Here is a 17,508-nt window from a genome sequence, read left to right as displayed (position 1 = left end):
GATGCAAGTCAATATGGACAAATTCTCCATGGCTTGTAATAACTTTGGACTCACCATCAACATCAAAAAGACAGAAGTCATGCACCAGCCTGCCCCTCATGCACCATACACAGAACCCAACATCACAATCAAAGGACAGAAACTACAGGCAGTGGACCAGTTTACTTACCTTGGCAGCACCCTCTCCCGAGCAGTGACTATTGATGCAGAAGTTAACTGCAGAATAGCAAAGGCAAGATCTGCTTTCGGTAGACTGCGCTCCACTGTATGGGAATGTCGAGGAATCAGTCCAGCAACAAAACTGATGGTCTATGGAGCTGTGGTACTCACTATCCTCCTGTATGCCTGTGAAACGTGGACTGTGTATCGAAGGCATGCAAGACAGCTCAACCATTTCCACGACTTGTTTTCGCAGAATATTAGGCATCAGATGGCAAGACAAAGTACCAGACACTGAAGTTCTCTCTAGAGCAAGTCGACCATCAGTCCACACACTGCTGATGAGAGCACAGACCCGGTGGGCAGGTCATGTCATCCGCATGCCGGACGAGCGCATACCCAAGCAGCTCCTTTTTGGGGAACTTTCTGCTGGAAGACACTCGCATGGAGGGCAGAAGAAACGTTACAAAGACACACTAAAGGCCTCTCTGAAGTCAATTGACATAGACACGACCTCTTGGGAAACGCTGGTACAAAACCGCCCTACCTGGTGCGGTCTCATCCACAAGGGCTGTCAAGCTCATGAAGCAAGGTGGATTGCTGAAACACAACATAAGCGCAAGTCCAGAGCCACCAGCGCAACAACTGCAGTGCTTACACATGTCTGCCCGACATGTGCCCGGACATTTCGTGCCCGAATTGGCCTGACCAGTCATCTTCGGACACACCGCATCCAGTCTCAAAGTGACTAATGGTGTTGAGGTCTTTATCGACGATGATGGACGAACCACCTCATTCCTGATAGAAACAGTGAGAAAAGAGCACGGCCTGAATGGTGGGGTCCTTGATGTTGGAAGCTGCTTTCCTACAACAGTGCTCCTTGTGAATGTGATCAATGGTTGGGAGGGCTTTACCTGTGATGGACTGGGCTGTATCCACTACTTCTTGTATTTTTTTTTCCATTCAAGGGCATTGGTGTTTCAATACCAGGCCATAATGTAATCAGTCAGTATACTCTCCACTGCGTAGCTAGAGAGGTTTGTCAAAGTTTTAGATGACATGCCAAATCTGCGAAACTTGTAAGAAAGTGCTGTGCCTTCTTTGTAATGACAGTTCCGTGCTGGACCCAGAACTGATCCACTGAAATGATATCTCTGAGGAATATGAATTTTCTGACTCTCTCCTCCTCTGATCCCCTAATGAGGTCTTGTTCTGGTTTCCTCCTCAGGTGTCAATAATCACCGCTTTGGTTTTGTTAACTTTGAGTGAGAGATTGGTGTTGGGACACCATTCTGTTAGATTTTCAATCTCTCTCCTACTACTGTATATGCCGATTCATCACCACCTTTGATTCGGCCAACAACAATAATGTCATCAGCAAACTTAAATACGGTACTGGAGCTATACTTAGCCTCACAGTCATATGTATAAAGTGCATAGAGCAGTGGCTGAGTGCACAGCCTTGTGGTGCACCTGCCTTTGTGGAGGAGACTGTGTTTTCAATCTGAACTGACTGGGGTCTGCAAGTGAGAATCCATTTGCACAGGAAGTATTGAGGTCTAGGTTTTGGAGCTTATTGATTAATTCTGAGGGGATGATAGTTTTGAATACAGAGCTGGAGTCCATGAAAAGCATCCTGATGTGTGCAACGTCACTGTCCAGATGTTTCAGAGCTGAGTGGACAGTCGATGAAATGGCATCTGACGTTGACCTGTTGTGACAGTAGGTAAATTGGAGCGATTAGAAGTCGCTCCTCAGGCAGAAGTTGATATACTTCATCACCAGCCACTCAAAGCACTTCATCACAGTGAAGGACAGTTATTGAGATTACCACATTCTTCTTAATCACCAGCATAACTGAAGCCTGCTTGAAGCAGGTGTGTATCTCAGACTGCCAGAGTGAGAGGTTAAAGTTATCAGTGAACACTCCAGCATAGTTTTATTCTCCCTTTCAAAGTGTGCATAAAGGCATCGTGCTCACCTGGGAGTGAAGCATCACAACCATTCATGACGTTAGGTTTTGCACTGTAGGAAGTAATGGCTTGCAACCCTATCAAAGTTGACATGCATCCGATTCCATCTTTAGCCTCAATCAGAATTGTTTTTTTGCTCTTAAACTAGCCTTCTGTGGTTCATACCTGGATTTCTGGTATAGTTCAGGATCACTGGTCTTGAATACTGCAGATCTAGCCCTAAGCAGAGTATAAATCTCCTGGTTCATCCACAGCTTTTGGTTTGAGTCTGTCCAGTACATTTTCAAAGGTACATGTTCATCCACGCAGGTCTTGATGAGGTTGGTGATATCTACGGCCAAACAGTCTTCACTAAGACTTGACGATGAATCCATGAATATTGCCCAGTACACCTTGAATTTCATGAAGTGAAGGTCAGTCAGTCAGTCAGTCAGTGGGTGCCGTCCCAAATCCGGGGTTGGCAGCTATGCACCTCCATCTTCTTCGATCTTGCGCTCTTTTGCTGGCCTTAACATAACTCAACCCAGTCCATTGCCTCACATTATCGTACCAAGTGGTTCTCTGTCTTCCTCTTTCCTTCTATCATCCCTTCCAATAACAATTTCTGCAGTCCACCACCTCTTAACAAGTGAAGGTACTCCCATGCTTTTGATGGGAATGGAGTTCCAGGACTTACACTCAGCAGTGATGAATGTCCGGTGATATACTTCCGAACAAGGATGTTGTGTGTCTTAAAGACACTTATAAATAATGTCTACTGAGTTAGAAATCACAGTTGGGTGATGCTGTTGGAATAGCCAAAGCAAATAACTGCAGAACATTTTGCAGGTTAAGTTCAAGTTCAATTTCAATTTCAAGTTTATTGTCATTCCACTGTACACATGTATACTGCTTAAGGAGAAAACGTTCCTCCAGACCAAGGTGCACAACACAGTACATATAACTCACACACATAACACATAAAGTGATGTCACCACAGATAAATTAACAATCAATAAGGTACCTATACAATGCAAGTTAAAATGTAAACAATATAAATTTACTGGTGCTTCATACGTGATGAGACCTGGGTGGTGGCAGGGAGTTCAGTAGTCTTATGACCTGGGGTTCTAATAATTCTTAACCTAATGCTATAACATCCTCTGTTTGATGGTAGTGGGGGGGTGTCAAAGGTATTATTGGACAGATGGGAGGGATCACTGCCAATACTAAGGGACCTGTGTAAGCAGAACTCCTGATAAATGAGTGGAAAAGAGACCCTCATGATCCTCTCAGCAGCCCTCGAAATCCTTTGCAGGGACTTGCAGTCAGATGCCTTGCAATTCCTGTACCAGGTGGTGATGTAGCTGGTCACAACTCTCCCAATGGTGCTCGTGTAAAATTGGTTAAAATGGTGGTGTGAGAGATGAGCCTCACTCACCTCAATCTCCTCAGGAAGTGGCGACATTGTTGTACATTTTTGACCAAAAAGTTGGTATTCAAGGACCAGATGGGACCATCTGGTATATGCACTTCCCAGAAACCTGGGTGCTCGTAACTTTCTCCACAGAGGAGCCGTGTATGTAGAGTGAAGGGTGGTCAGACTGCACCTTCCTAAAGTCCACTATTTTAGCTGTATTCCACTTGTAAAAATTACTTATAATTTAAGGAATAAATATGATACATTTTTGAATATTTGGCACCCTTATTTACAGAAGATAGTATTGTATATATAGGTGCTCCGATGATAAAGATGTTGCTCCTTTGGGGAAAGAAACAAATACATATATTAACTTTATTTCAAATCCCATGGAGCATGTGGAGACCTTCCAATATCCAGGCAGTCTTTCTTTCTTTTTTTTCTGTTTTTTTCCCTTTCTTTTCTTTTAGGTAGGCGCATGTATCGGGGGGGGGGAGGGTTAAGGGGAGGTGGGAGGGTAGATATTATTATTCCATGTAATCAAGTTTGAAAATTTAATTTAAAAATTATTTTTAAAAAAGTACACTATTATCTCATTGGTCTTGTCTACATTGAGACTCAAGTTGTTGTGCTTGCACCATTCTACCAGCCACTCTGTTTCCTCACAGTACCCCGTCTCATTGTCATTATTGATGAGGCCATTGTATGGCAGTAGTGGAAGCAATGTATGTTTACAGAGGTTGATGGAGTGCCAACAGAGTGAGCTGCTTTGTCTTGGAAGATGTCAAATTTCATTGGTGTGCTGTTGGAGCAACACTTAAGAAGACAAGTGGAAAATATTTTCAAAGGATTCAAAGGCTTCCAAGTACATTTATTATCAAAGTATGTAAATTATACAACCTTGAGATGTGTCTGCTTACGGGCAGCCACAAAGCAAGAAACCAGAAAGAACCTAATTTTAAAAAGACCAACACCCAATGTGCAGAGAAAGAAAAAAAACACAAATCATGCAAACAATAGAAGCAAGCAAAAACATTATGAAGCAAATTGAGTCTATAGATCTCATTTCCTGGAGCAACTGGAGTCGGCCCTCTTGCACTGTAGATGACACTTCATCATTTTTAGTTATGCCTGCTGCTACTTCCAGCATGCCATTCTTCACTCTTCACCGATCCAGGGTGAGGACACAGCAACAGATGCACCAGGTGCTATATAATGTTGAAAGATATGAGGTCATTTACTTTGATAGGAAGGTAGAAAGCCAGAGACTGATTGCCCTTACACATTAATCATTAAAGCTAATGTGCAAAAGCAGCAAACAGTTAGAAAGGCAGATGGGAATTTTTTATGGTAGGAATATTTGAGCATATATCATATTGGAATTACATAGGATTATGGTGAGACCATGGCAGGAAGACAGCAAAGTCTGGAAAATCTGGCGCTCTTGGGACTTTGGTGATGTTAGACTATTGGATGTTACTCCAGTTAATGCCCCACAACATACTTCTAATTAACTTCATTAGATATTTCACAGTACCATAATAAATTTTCCATTGAGCCAGATAAGCTTAAAGGGAGTGCAGAACCAGTGCCTGATGAGTGGGAATGGAACTCCGGAGCCAGGACCCTGACTGGGCAGGGGGTTATGTGTTAAAGCAGTGCAGCAACAATGTAAGCTATAGGAGAGGGAGAGCGGAAATCAGCACTTGATAAGCCAGATGCTGAATCACTGGAGGTTTTGAATAGTCAGACACTGGTTTATTGGAGTTTCATTTCATTTTTCAGGGGGTCTTTCTACCTAAGGAAGAACAGAATTGCAAAAGGAGAAGTTCCACAGAAGTTTAACTAGGATGCGGGATTTTCCTATGGGAAGAAATTAATCAGACTGGGCATTTATTCTCTTTAGCTTCAAAGATAATCTTGTGAAATGTAATTTAATGTCCTGAACAACAGGAATTCTGCAGATGCTGGAAATTCAAGCAACACACATCAAAGTTGCTGGTGAATGCAGCAGGCCAGGCAGCATCTGTAGGAAGAGGTGCAGTCGACGTTTCAGGCCGAGACCCTTCGTCAGGACTGGTATGTCCTGATATGGTTTGACAAGCTTGGTGAAGAGATAATGTTTCTCCTAGACAGAACCAGAGGTCACAGTTTCAAAATAAAGGGTCAGGTATTGAGGACTAAGGTAGTGAATCTTTAGAAGTCTATCTGCTAGCTGTTGATGGTTAAATGTTGATTTTGGAGGCTCATTTGCTGAGTATACTCAAGTCAGAGATGGATATATTTTTGGATACCAAAAGGTGTCAAAGAAAAAGAGGTTGCTGCAGGAAAATAATTCTGAGGTAAAATCTCAACCACTTTTTTTGAATGGTAGAGCAGGTGCAAACGGCAAATATCTCTTGCTGCTTCTATACCTTATGAATGCAAATTTTAAAATAAAACAAGTTACAGAGAACTTCTTGTACTTGTTGCAAACTTTGGAAATATAAATCCTCTTTCATTGAGAAGTCTGCATGTTTAGTTATAGGATTACTTGTGAGATCTTGAGTAATTTTATTTTTAAATAATTACATGATCAACGTTCAAAGTTAAAATTTCAAAGTAAAATTTATTATCAGAGTACATACATGTCACCACATATAGCCCTGGGATTCTTTATCCTGCAGGCATACTTAACAAATCTATAGAGCAGTAACTGTAAACAGGATCAATGAGCAAAGAACTGCTCAAATGCAAATATAAATAAATAGCAATAAATAATGAGTATGAAGTGAAAGAGGATAAAATAACAAGATAAAGAGTCCATAAAGTAAGGCCAATGGTTGTGGGAACACCAGAAATAGAATGAGTGTAGTTATTCCCTTTTGTTCAAGAGCTTGATGGTTGAGGGGTAGTAACTATTCTTGAGCCTGGTGGTGAGAGTCCTGAGGCACCTATACCTTCTACCTGATTGCAGCAGCGAGAAAAGAACATGGACTAGGTGGTGAGGATCTTTGATGATGGATGCTGCTTTTCTATGGCAAAATTTCATGTTGATATTCTGAATGGTTGGCAGGACTTTTTTCCGTGATGCATCGGGCTCAATCCACTCCCTTTTGTAGGATTTTTCAAACTGTGTTACAAATCTGGTTTATATGTCAAAACATTTTTGTGTTTTACAGGACAAAAACAGGCCCTTTGGTTCACTGAGTCTGCACTGACAATATGCACCCATTTACTATTATCCTGCACTAATTCCACGTTCCCATCAACTCTCTGCGGATTGGTCCTCTTAAAGATCAGAGTGGTCATCTATGCGTGGAACCAAAGAGATGGGGGAGATCTTACTGGATTTTTTTGCACCTGTATTTCCTCGGGAGATGGACACAGACTTTATACAAGTGAGGCAAAACTGCAGTGAGATTGTGGAATGTATACAGATTATAGAGGAGGTGTTTGTTGTCCTGAGGCAAATTAGGATGGGTGTATCCACAGGGCCTGACAAGGTGCTCACTTGGACAAGGTGGAAAGCTATTGCAGAAATTACAGGAGCTCTCACAGAGATATTCAAAACTGCTTAGCCACAGGTGAGGTGGTGGAGAATCGGAGGAAAGCTAATGTTGCTCTGTTATTTAAGGAAGACTTTAAGTATAAGCCAGGCAACTATAGGGTGGTAAGCCTGACATCAGTAGTGGGTAAGTTATTAGAAGGTATTTTAAGGGACTAGGTATACTATATAAGTATTTGGATAGCCAGGTCCTGATCATCAACATAGCTTAGTTCATAGTAGGTTGGGTGTAACTAATCTTAAAGGGTTTTTCAAGGAAGTTACCATGAAAGTTGATGAAGACAAGGCAGTGGACGTTGTCTGTGTGGACTTTAGCAAGTTCCTTGACAAGATCCTCCATGGAAAATTTGTCAAGAAGGTTCATTCATGATGAGATGGTAAATTGGATTAAACATTGGCTTTGCGGGAGAAACCAGAGAGTGCCAGTGGATGGTTACCTCTTTGATTGGAAGCCTGTGACTAGTGATGTGCTGCAGGGATTGGTGCTGGAATTTAATGCAAACAAGTGTGAGGTATTGTACTTTGGGAGGACAAACCAGGTAGGACTTAAGTGGTGAGCGGTAGGGCACTGAGGAGTGCGGTAGAACAGGTAGATTTGGGAATACAGATCCATAATTCCTTGAAAATTGTGTCACAAATAGATAGGGTCATAAAGAGAACTTTTGACACATTGGCCTTCATAAATCAAAGTATTTAATACAGGAGTTGGGATGTTATGGTGAAGTTGTATAAGATATTGGTAAGGCCTAATTTGGAGTATTGTGTCCAGTTCTGGTCATCTACATACAGGAAAGATATCAATAAGACTGAAACAGTGTAGAGAAAATTTACAAGAATGATGCCAGGACTTGAGGACCTGAGGTATAGGGAAGGTTGAATGGGTTATTCCCTGGAGCATAGAAGATTGAGAGAAGATTTGATAGAAGTATACAAAATTGTGTGCGGTATGGATAGAGTAAATGCAAGCAGGCTTTTACCACTGAGATTGGGTGGGGCTAAAACGAGAGGAGGGTTAGTGGTTAAATTCGAAATATTTAAGGGGAACATGAGGGGGAGCTTCTTCACCCAGAAGACAGTGAGAGTGTGGAGTGAGCTGTCAGGAGAAGCAGTAGATGTTGGTTTGATTTTAACATTTAAGAGAAAGTTGGAGAGGTACATGGATGGGAGAGGTCTGGAGGGCTGTGATCTGGGAGCAGGTCAATGGGAAGTTTAATAGTTCAGTGGGCCCAAAGATGGGCCAAAGGGCCTGTTTCTGCCTGTATTATTCCATTACTGTATGGCTCTATCCTATCTACACTCTAGGGACAATTTACAGTAGTCACTTAACCAGTAAATGCACATGGCCTTCGTAAGTGGAAGGAAACTGGAGCGATGATGAAAGCATGGAGGACCAAGTGGGGTGGTTCAGAGGGAGAATATAGAAACTTAGCAGACAGCACCAGTCAGGAATGGAACACAGTACCCATGATTTGTGTGGTAGCAACTCTACTAGTTGATTACGATGGTCAGTTCTGTTTTCTTAGAAACCTGCTGGATTGGATGGGGAAGAAATTTTCATTTGCACCTTTCATTTATGTTGCGTGTTATCTGAGAGTATTTCAGAACTATTCATTAAACAGGGTGAGCTGCTGCAAAGGGAAATATGACAATGATGCGACATTTAGCTTTAGAAACTTCAGATGACAGATGAATATTTAGAATATTTGGAATAAATCTCCAGCAATGCAGCATCATGGGATCTCTTACATAAAGCTGAGAAAGCAGATATAAGGTTGAATATAATTTAATTCAAAACGACGGTATCTCTGATAATGCAGCAGTCCCTCAGTGCTGCAGTGTCAGTGTCAGTAGATGTTTTCACCACTGAAGTGGGACAAGCTCATAATCATCTGAGACTCTTATCAACTGAGCCCTAACCAACATATTAGCAGGATCATTACAGCGCTGGAATTATTTCAGCAGATCAAAGGATGTCCTTAAAAGTCCCACTATTGGGAATTTAAAATAATAAAACAATAGTTAAAAAGCTCCCTGATGGCCAAGTAGGTTAATAAACAGGGCGGTGTGTACTGAGTCATGCAGACTGGAAACACCCTGATCTAATCATGGTCTATGCTGAATTACCCATTGTTCATTCATAAGCATTTGCTGCTTTCTTAGGATTTGTGAAGACAAAAGTTGTTGCACTGTGGAATAATCCAACATAGAGTTTCATACAATCTTAGATAGAAATATCACGGAGGCCATTCATTGCAATATCTATATGCTGGCTCTTTGAAATAACAGTTGTACAAGGTTTCTACAACCTCTGTAACTCTGAAAGTTACTAATCCTCAAGGATGATTCCTTTTTAAAATTATTTGTGGCCCACTGCCTTTTCAGGTATTCAGATCCAGTTCCTTATTCAGTGATTGTTTTGAGTGAATAGAATATTACAGTGTTGCATCTAAGTCTTTTGCCAATGTTTTTGTATCAATGACTTTTGGATGTTATCCCAGAGGTAATAGTTTTTCTGTCTCCACTATATCAAAACATTGCACCATCTTGAAAATCGTGATTAGTTTATCTCCTAATCTGTCCTAAAGTGAACACATGCAACTTTTTCAAGGTTTCCCAATTACTGGCCCCTCCTCACCCCTGGTAACTTGTTTAGTTGACTGAAAAGCAAAAGACTGTGAATACAGAAATAAAAATAGGACATGCTGCTTATACTGAGCAGACCAAGCAGCAAACATAAAGAGGAGAATAGACTTAGTGATCTGGATCAATCATCAGGTGTCTCTAGTTGACATTGAAGGTTTTCTTAAACTTTTACCTTTTGTGCAGTGTGATACCCAGAATTTTACAATACTTCAGCTGATACCTAACCAGTTAAGTTCTTACATGACATCTTTATGATTATATTCTATTGCTTTATTTATAAATCCAAATAACTTATCTGTGTTTTAGTAACCTTGTCATACAATATTTAATTTTGTTAAATAAGTTCAATTGCAATATTGATCGATTGTTTTATAAAAGAAGTCCAAAAACGGATGTCATTTCTCCAGAACAACAGTAGGTTTACCTTTTGCGCCAGAGTTTGCAACCATGAAAGATTCCTGCCTTACAGATTGTCCTGGTTGAAATTGACTCAGCTAAATTCAGTCGTTTCTTTCAGTGACTGGCGCAGTTTCTAGTGCAGGCTGTGCTTAAAAGAGGCTCAGACTTTAATCAGCTCTGTCTCCTGTCCCAGCAATAAACACCCTGGAATGATCCTTATAGCTACAACGGAAATTTTTACCAGACTTGTTATTATGGCTATTTTCTTTTTTTTTTGCTATTTACAAAATTACATGCTTTGAATACCGTGAGTGATACATAACTGAAGGCAGATTTTTTCCATTGCAACGAAAATGGTTAAAATTTCATGTTATACTACTTGTGTCTGAGTGTTGAGATAGATAACATTTCTGAATTGAAATACAGGGAACATGCCTTTAACATTAAAAACTAAGGATGTTTATACTAACTGACTTATTGAATTCTTGGTACATCTGATGTATGTGAGATAATGTTTATCCTTCTTTACAAATGCTGTGAATTATATATTCCTCTACCCCTCTGATTCGATGATACATACGAGACCATGCATGGTGTCAGCAGTTAGCACAACTGAGTGAATTGATTTGAATGCAGATTAGGTCCCTTCTCTCTAGTGCCTTGAATCCCAGGCACAGTTTATTCTATCTGCCAGTTGCTGCGATGCTTTAGGAACATTGGGGTTTTCATGCCTCTAGCTACTTTTGGGCTGTGTAGTTCTTTTCCAGAGTATCACCTTTAGTTATTTCAAAAGGCCTTTGTGCCTATATGAGTGACAAACACAGAAGAAAATTGTAAACACTGCCTGAGTTTGCTTGAAAGCAAATGCTGTTGATTTATAGATGTGATTGATTCAGCCGCTGTCGAGGTAATGGTTTTGTGATGGGTTTCTGGGAGAAACGTGACGATTAGTCAGTGTTTATTGCTGCAAAACAAAATTAAAAGGGAAAAAATCTTCCAGAAGTAGCAGTCTTGGCTGGGACTGACAAATGTAATGGATTAGTGTTGTTAGTTGTGATTTAGCTCAACAACACAGCAGGGGCTTGTAATAAGGATATGATGATGCACCACAAGGAATCCATAGACTCATAAAGGTTGACCTTATAAATTTCTACTTTTATCAATTCCATACAGAATCCACTCCCTGTGGTAGAAGTCTTCAACCAATAAACCTGCATCTGATAACCATGGAATTTATTCTCCTTTTTCCCAGAGAACATAATCATCCAGATTAATGGAACTGGTTAACAAAAACAAGTGATTTTGTTCTTTAAAAAACTGTTAAAAGTTTGCCTGCCTTTGCTCAAAATCTTTCGGAAAGTTAAAGAGTAATTTTGCATGGAATTAAATTATAGATTCCTTCCGTAGGAAGGAAGGATTCAATCACTGTGTTTATTACTGTTGAAAGATTACCAGGGTAACAAGCTAAGGCATTTGCCAGTACTTTGTGAAATCTTTTGCTTCTATGTTTCACTATAGTGGAAATCTACTGAAATATTATGGGCTGCTGACACTAGGAGTGAAACCACAAGGCACCACGAAAGACCTCTCTAATTGACTTAATTATTTATAATTACTCATCTGGGGTTTATCCATACTTAAATTTGAGTGAGGGAAAACATGCTAGTCTGCAGCTAATGATGTGTTCCATCATAATTTTCAGCCGCCTATACTGTAATTCACAGCCTTACTTCTGGGGAAGTGAGAATCCCTAGTATTAAGCTGGAGCCAGTGGGAGCTTTTGAGAAAACCTCTAACAATAAGCAATTCTTCATGGAACAAAACTATTACAATGGTTGGCCTTTGATCTCACCTTCCTCCTGCTGCTGATTGAGCTTTGTCACCATGCACTGTCATGCACAAGAGAGCACATTTGAATAAAGCAATCTTCCATAATTTACCAGAGGTTGACTGGCTGGCTTTGAAGTACTAACAGCGGTTACGATAATATGTTTAAAAAAAATTGGGGGGGGGGATCAACGAGGGGTTGTGGACAGATTCAGGAAGAAAACTATTGCGAGTACTCCAGGAGCGATTGCGACATAGTCGTTTAGATAATCAGAATGTTGGAGCCAAGGCATGAGCACATCAAACAGGAGAGGGCCTCTTGTGATACAAATGTGAGCAATGATTAAACTCTGAAGGTGCTCTTCATTAATGTCTGCTTCAAAGAAAACTTTGCTGACTAATTTACACATTGTGGGAAATAGCTTCAAGCCTCTCACGTGATTTTACTAAAGGAGCAGAATCTGGGGTGGTGGTGGTGGTGGTGGGGGGGGGGGGGTTGGTGGGGGTGGGGCAGTGTTAAAAAGCGCCCTCTTTCTTCCAAAACACACACTGCAAAGCACAGCTTGGTGATTGAAACAAGATGCATCAAATGGCTTTCATATTTCAGAAGGGTGGGGAGAAAGAAGAAAAGTTGTATCCAATTGTGGTTGTTATACATGGTAAACATATATCAAGCAGCATGTTTTATAACCACTTAAACCCAAAAAATTGCTACTGCGCTAAAATAGCTAAATGAAAACATTTTTATTATGCACTAACAGGACTGGAGGAGCAAAGCAGGAATCAAACAAGATCCTTAAGAATCTTGTTAAACTTTATGATACTTATTACATGACTTAAGAAGGCCAATTTGAGAGGGTGAAATATTTATACAGCTTTTCATTCATGAAGTACAAGAACAATCTTGTATTTCACCACGATTTTTTTGTTAAAAAATAAGTTGATCGTTTTAATAATGTGAAGATTAAGCATTTGACTTCCTTCATGGGATGCTCATCCCCCTCTTCATCTGATACCCCTGCCTACATGCTTGGCAGGGGAACAGACTAGCCACAGGCAAAATGGCTGAAAACCACTTAGTAAACCACAAATTTCAGAGCCCTGGTCACATCTGCATTTTATCAGCTTTTTCCGGATAGTATTACGCCAAACAATTGTCTGCAGATCTGCAGACAGCTGAGACTTTAAAGTGCTGAATTACTGAGAAAATGCAAGAGATAAAAAACCAGCACATGTATCCCATCAATGTAATGAAACCAGCCTGCTCCTTGTGCCATGATGCTTCACACTATCAAAAGGCATGAGAGTGTTGTCTCATTTTAACCCATAATCTACTGAGGACCATTACTGTGTAATAATGTTGAATGTAGTACTGTTATTTTTGCTCCAGGCAGCCCAGTTGGAGATAATACAGATCTATGCGCTGTCTCTAGTGTATTCTACCATTGAGTACAGTACTGTGCTCGACTGGCCAGGAAAGCACATGATAGGGTCTGTCTACAGAGCAACAGGAGACAGTGATTTACTGACTGAAGGGTCTCCTGAGGTTTTAAAGGGGAGGCCTCACAGTGTTGGTATATTGGTTGTTGGGACAAGTAAGATGTTAGTTTGGTGCTGAAAGGGGCAAGAGATGGAGGTCAGTGGTAGGAGAAAATGAGCAGTCAAAAGTTGGAGAATTGGTCAAAGACTTGTGGATGTTGGAATGGGGAAAATCGTGGAGGGAAAAGAAGAGGATGAATGGCCAAGATGGAATAAAGTAACGCAGCTGAGGAGGCAGGTGAAAGGGGAGACATAAGGAGAACATTGGGGAAGGAGGACAGAGTTAAGAAGACTGAGGAAAAGCTGTGGACAGAATGGAATGCCCAGATCGTTTGTATGGTTCGAATGTGTTTGTGTTTGGTTGAAGCATGTGTGTGTACTTTTGCACACATGCTAAGTAGGTTCAGCAGATCTTGCTATTGTTGGTAGAATCTCAGGTGGTGATGAGAGGGCGTACAGGAGTGAGATATGCCAACTAGTGGAGTAGTGCCGCAGCAACAACCTGGCACTCAACATCAGTAAGACGAAAAAGCTGATTGTGGATTTCAGGAAGGGTAAGACAAAGGAAAACATACCAATCCTCGTAAAGGGATCAGAAGTGGAGAGAGTGAGCAGTCAACAAATACACTCAAAAACTTCTATGGTTGTACCACGGAGAGCATTCAGACAGGCTGCATCACTGTCTGATATGGAGGGAGTACCTCACATGACCGAAAGAAGCTGCAGAAGATTGTAAATCTAGTCAGCTCCATCTTGGGTATTAGCCTACAAAGTACCCAGGACATCTTTAAGGAGCGGTGTCTCAGAAAGGCAGCGTCCGTTATTAAGGACCTCCAGCACCCAGGGCATGCCCTTTTCTCACTGTTACCATCAGGTAGGAGATACAGAAAGCACACACTCAACAATTCAGGAACAGCTTCTTCCCCTCTGCCATCCGATTCCTAAATGGACATTAAACCCATGAAAACTACCTCACTTTTTTAAGTACTGTCCTGACGAAGGGTCTCGGCCCGAAACGTCGACTGTACTTCTTCCTAGAGATGCCGCCTGGCCTGCTGTGTTCACCAGCAACTTTGATGTGTGTTTCTTGAATTTCCAGCATCTGCAGAATTCCTTGTGTTCACTTTTTAAATATATATTATGTCTGTTTTTGCACAATTTTTAATCTATTCAATATATGTAATTGACTCACTTGTTTATTTATTATTATTATTATTTTTCTCTCTCTGCTGGATTATGTATTGCATTGAACTGCTGCTGCTAAGTTAACAAATTTCACGTCACACACCGGTGATAATAAACCTGATTCTGATCTATACCTCCTTCAGGGAGTAAGACTCTGCTGTGTCAAGACCAAATGAAGCTGGTGTTCAATGGCCACTCCATGTTAGACGAGTTTATGCACTTTGAAGTGGTGTGGTGCAAAACTGCTCAAACCTAGAGGCTGGCCAGGAAGAGAAAAGGAGGATATCTTTACTTCAGGGACTGCACCAATTCTCAAAGCAAAGTGAAGCAGGTTGTGCAGCTCCCAGTTCCTTCCATCAAATCAACAAATTCATCCAGCAGCTGAATCACATTGAATGTGGAAATTGCATCAAAAATAAAAGCAAACTGCTGGAAGAACAGATCAATCTGTGAAGGAAAGGAAACAATCAGTGTTAAGATCCTGCATCTGGACTGAGAATATAAGGGAAGATAGCCAGTGTATAAAAGTGAAGAGGAGTGTTGAGACAGAGGTTGATCGATGATAGGTAGAAACACATTAAAGGAAAAAAAGGAAACATACAGTTGGAACCAGGTAACAAGTATTGATAACAGAGGGGTGGTAGGGCATAGAAAAAGTGAATGAAGGGTTAGAGACCCTGGATAGTGGTGGAGTAGGAAAAGAACACAGGATATGGATTAGCTTCCTGGATGGCAGTGAGTGAGGAGGGTCTTGATCCAAAATGAAAGCCACCCCTTTGCCTCTACAGATGCTGATTGACCTGCTGAGTTCTTCTAGCAGTAGTTATTGTCACTCCAGATTCTAGCATCTGCAGCCTCCTGTGTCTGTGCCGACAGTAGCTTCTATTCTCCTTGGGTTCTCTGTCTGCAGTTTAACCAGTTCCCTTTCCTGGGCTTCATGACTATTAAGGATCGGCACAGTTCTATTCCAATACAGTCAGCTTTGTACATTTCCCATTCCTTACACTTTAATGTTCAGTGCCGAGTGATATCAGTCTGTGTCTTGTTAGCACCAGTTCCATCTCCAAACTTCCTTCCAAAATTCTTAGAAATATATATTTCTTCCTGGAATTTTAGATCTTTTTCTTCTAGTTCTATAATGACAAAGGTCTGTGTTGGGTTCTTGATCTTCTCTGTCCTGTTCTATTTCCCCGTTGCCATTTAGTCTACCCCATCACACCTTCAGGTGTCTCACAGGACCACAGTAAAGTTGCTCAGCATTTGTATTGGTATTGGTTTATTATTGTCGTATGCACCAAGATACAGCAAAAAGCTTGTCTTCTGTATTGATTAATCATTATACAGTGCATTGAGCAAGAATAAGGTAATACAATAATGATGGAAAATAAAATGTAAAAGATACAGAAAAAGCACAGTGCAGGTAAACAATACAGTGCAGGATCGTAACGAGACAGATAATGAGGCCAAGAGTCCATTTTGTTGTACAAGATGTCCGTTCCACAATGCAATATAAAGTTTTTCACTGTACCTCATTTAGATGACAGTAATAAACCAATTACCTATTACCAATATTTGTACCTCTGTGCTTCTGTTTGACTTTATGCACAGAATTGTGTTGCCTGCTTTCAACTCTGGTTTTGAAGCCCTGCAGTACTTGCCGCACTCTCAATCCTGCCTCTTCAATTCTGCATACAATTCTGTCTCATATCAATGAGATCAAAGAGTCCCTTATATCTCTAAAGCCAACCAGTTCAGTTTGGTCAAGTATTTGTCAAATGTCTCTTATTTTAGAGACATACAGATACAGAACATAACATGGAAATAGGTCCTTTAGCCCAGATTATCCATGCCAAACATTAACCACACATTTATCTTCATCAGACAATAATACTATTTTATTTTTATTTTCATTTGTCAGCTATTTCCTGAAATCTTGAATCTATAACCTTCTCATTTAATGCAGGCTGCTGTGACTCTCAGCGTCTGTTGAATTCATATCCGGTATCTCACTGATGTGCCTAATTATTTGATAGAATTCTCTTCCTTGTTGGCCATCCAGATACAACAACATCTTCAGTTCTTTCTTTCCTCCTTTTTATTAGTCATTAACAAAATGATACAGGAAGAAAATTCCTTCTTCGGAATCTCCTATCTAATTTGAAGAGTTACTTGTGTCAAAGTCCAGCTGCAGAGATGACTTTATCTGCTCTATCACAGATCAAAGGTGTGCTGTTTAATGTCCAAGCAAAACCATTTAACATGCTCAAAGGCTTTCTAACATAGAGCTGCATTATACTCTTTCCAATATCTATTAAAGAAGGAGGTGAGCCAATTTCCTGAAATGCTGCAGTCCTTCTGAGGAAAGCATGTTCCCTGTGCTGTGGATAAGGGCTTTCAGGATTTAGACCCAAGAATGAGGAAGGAACAATAATACCACGGTAGCTTAACGGTTACTGTAGCACTATTATGCCTTGGGGCATCCTGGAGGTGGAGTCCAATTCCAGCACCGACTGTGAGGAGTTTATGTGTTCTTCCTGTAATCCTGTGGGTTCTTCCGGGTGCTCCGGTCTCCTACCACAGTCCAAAGATATACTTGTTAGTGACTTAATTGGTCATTGTAAATTTTCCTGTATTAAACTAGTGTTAAATAGTTGCTGGGTGGTGCAGCTTATTGGGTTGGAATGGCCCATACCACACAGTGTCGCTAAATAAATAAAATAAATAAGCACTGGACAGGAAAGAGGCAGCTAAGTTGTGTTTCTATGCACATATTCACTTTGTCCATGTTGAATATCACAGTTTTGATACAGTGGAAAGCTTGTCTTGCATATTGATTA

At 40.8% G+C, this 17,508-nt stretch overlaps 1 long non-coding RNA gene across 1 annotated transcript in view; it reads left to right on the top strand.

Moving 5' to 3' along the window:
• The window catches only part of LOC134344946 (uncharacterized), a 125,042-nt gene extending 110,188 nt beyond the window's left edge, over nucleotides 1-14,854 (top strand). Inside the window, exon 3 of the long non-coding RNA XR_010017571.1 lies at nucleotides 14,815-14,854. This is a non-coding gene — a long non-coding RNA (uncharacterized LOC134344946). The remainder of the gene's footprint in view (nucleotides 1-14,814) is intronic.
• Nucleotides 14,855-17,508: the final 2,654 nt, after the last annotated feature.

This window comes from Mobula hypostoma, chromosome 4 (genome assembly GCF_963921235.1).
Source record: "Mobula hypostoma chromosome 4, sMobHyp1.1, whole genome shotgun sequence".
Taxonomy (NCBI): domain Eukaryota; kingdom Metazoa; phylum Chordata; class Chondrichthyes; order Myliobatiformes; family Myliobatidae; genus Mobula; species Mobula hypostoma.
The sequence above is the reverse complement of the archived record's forward strand: the minus strand, read 5'-3'. Positions and strand labels throughout refer to the sequence as shown.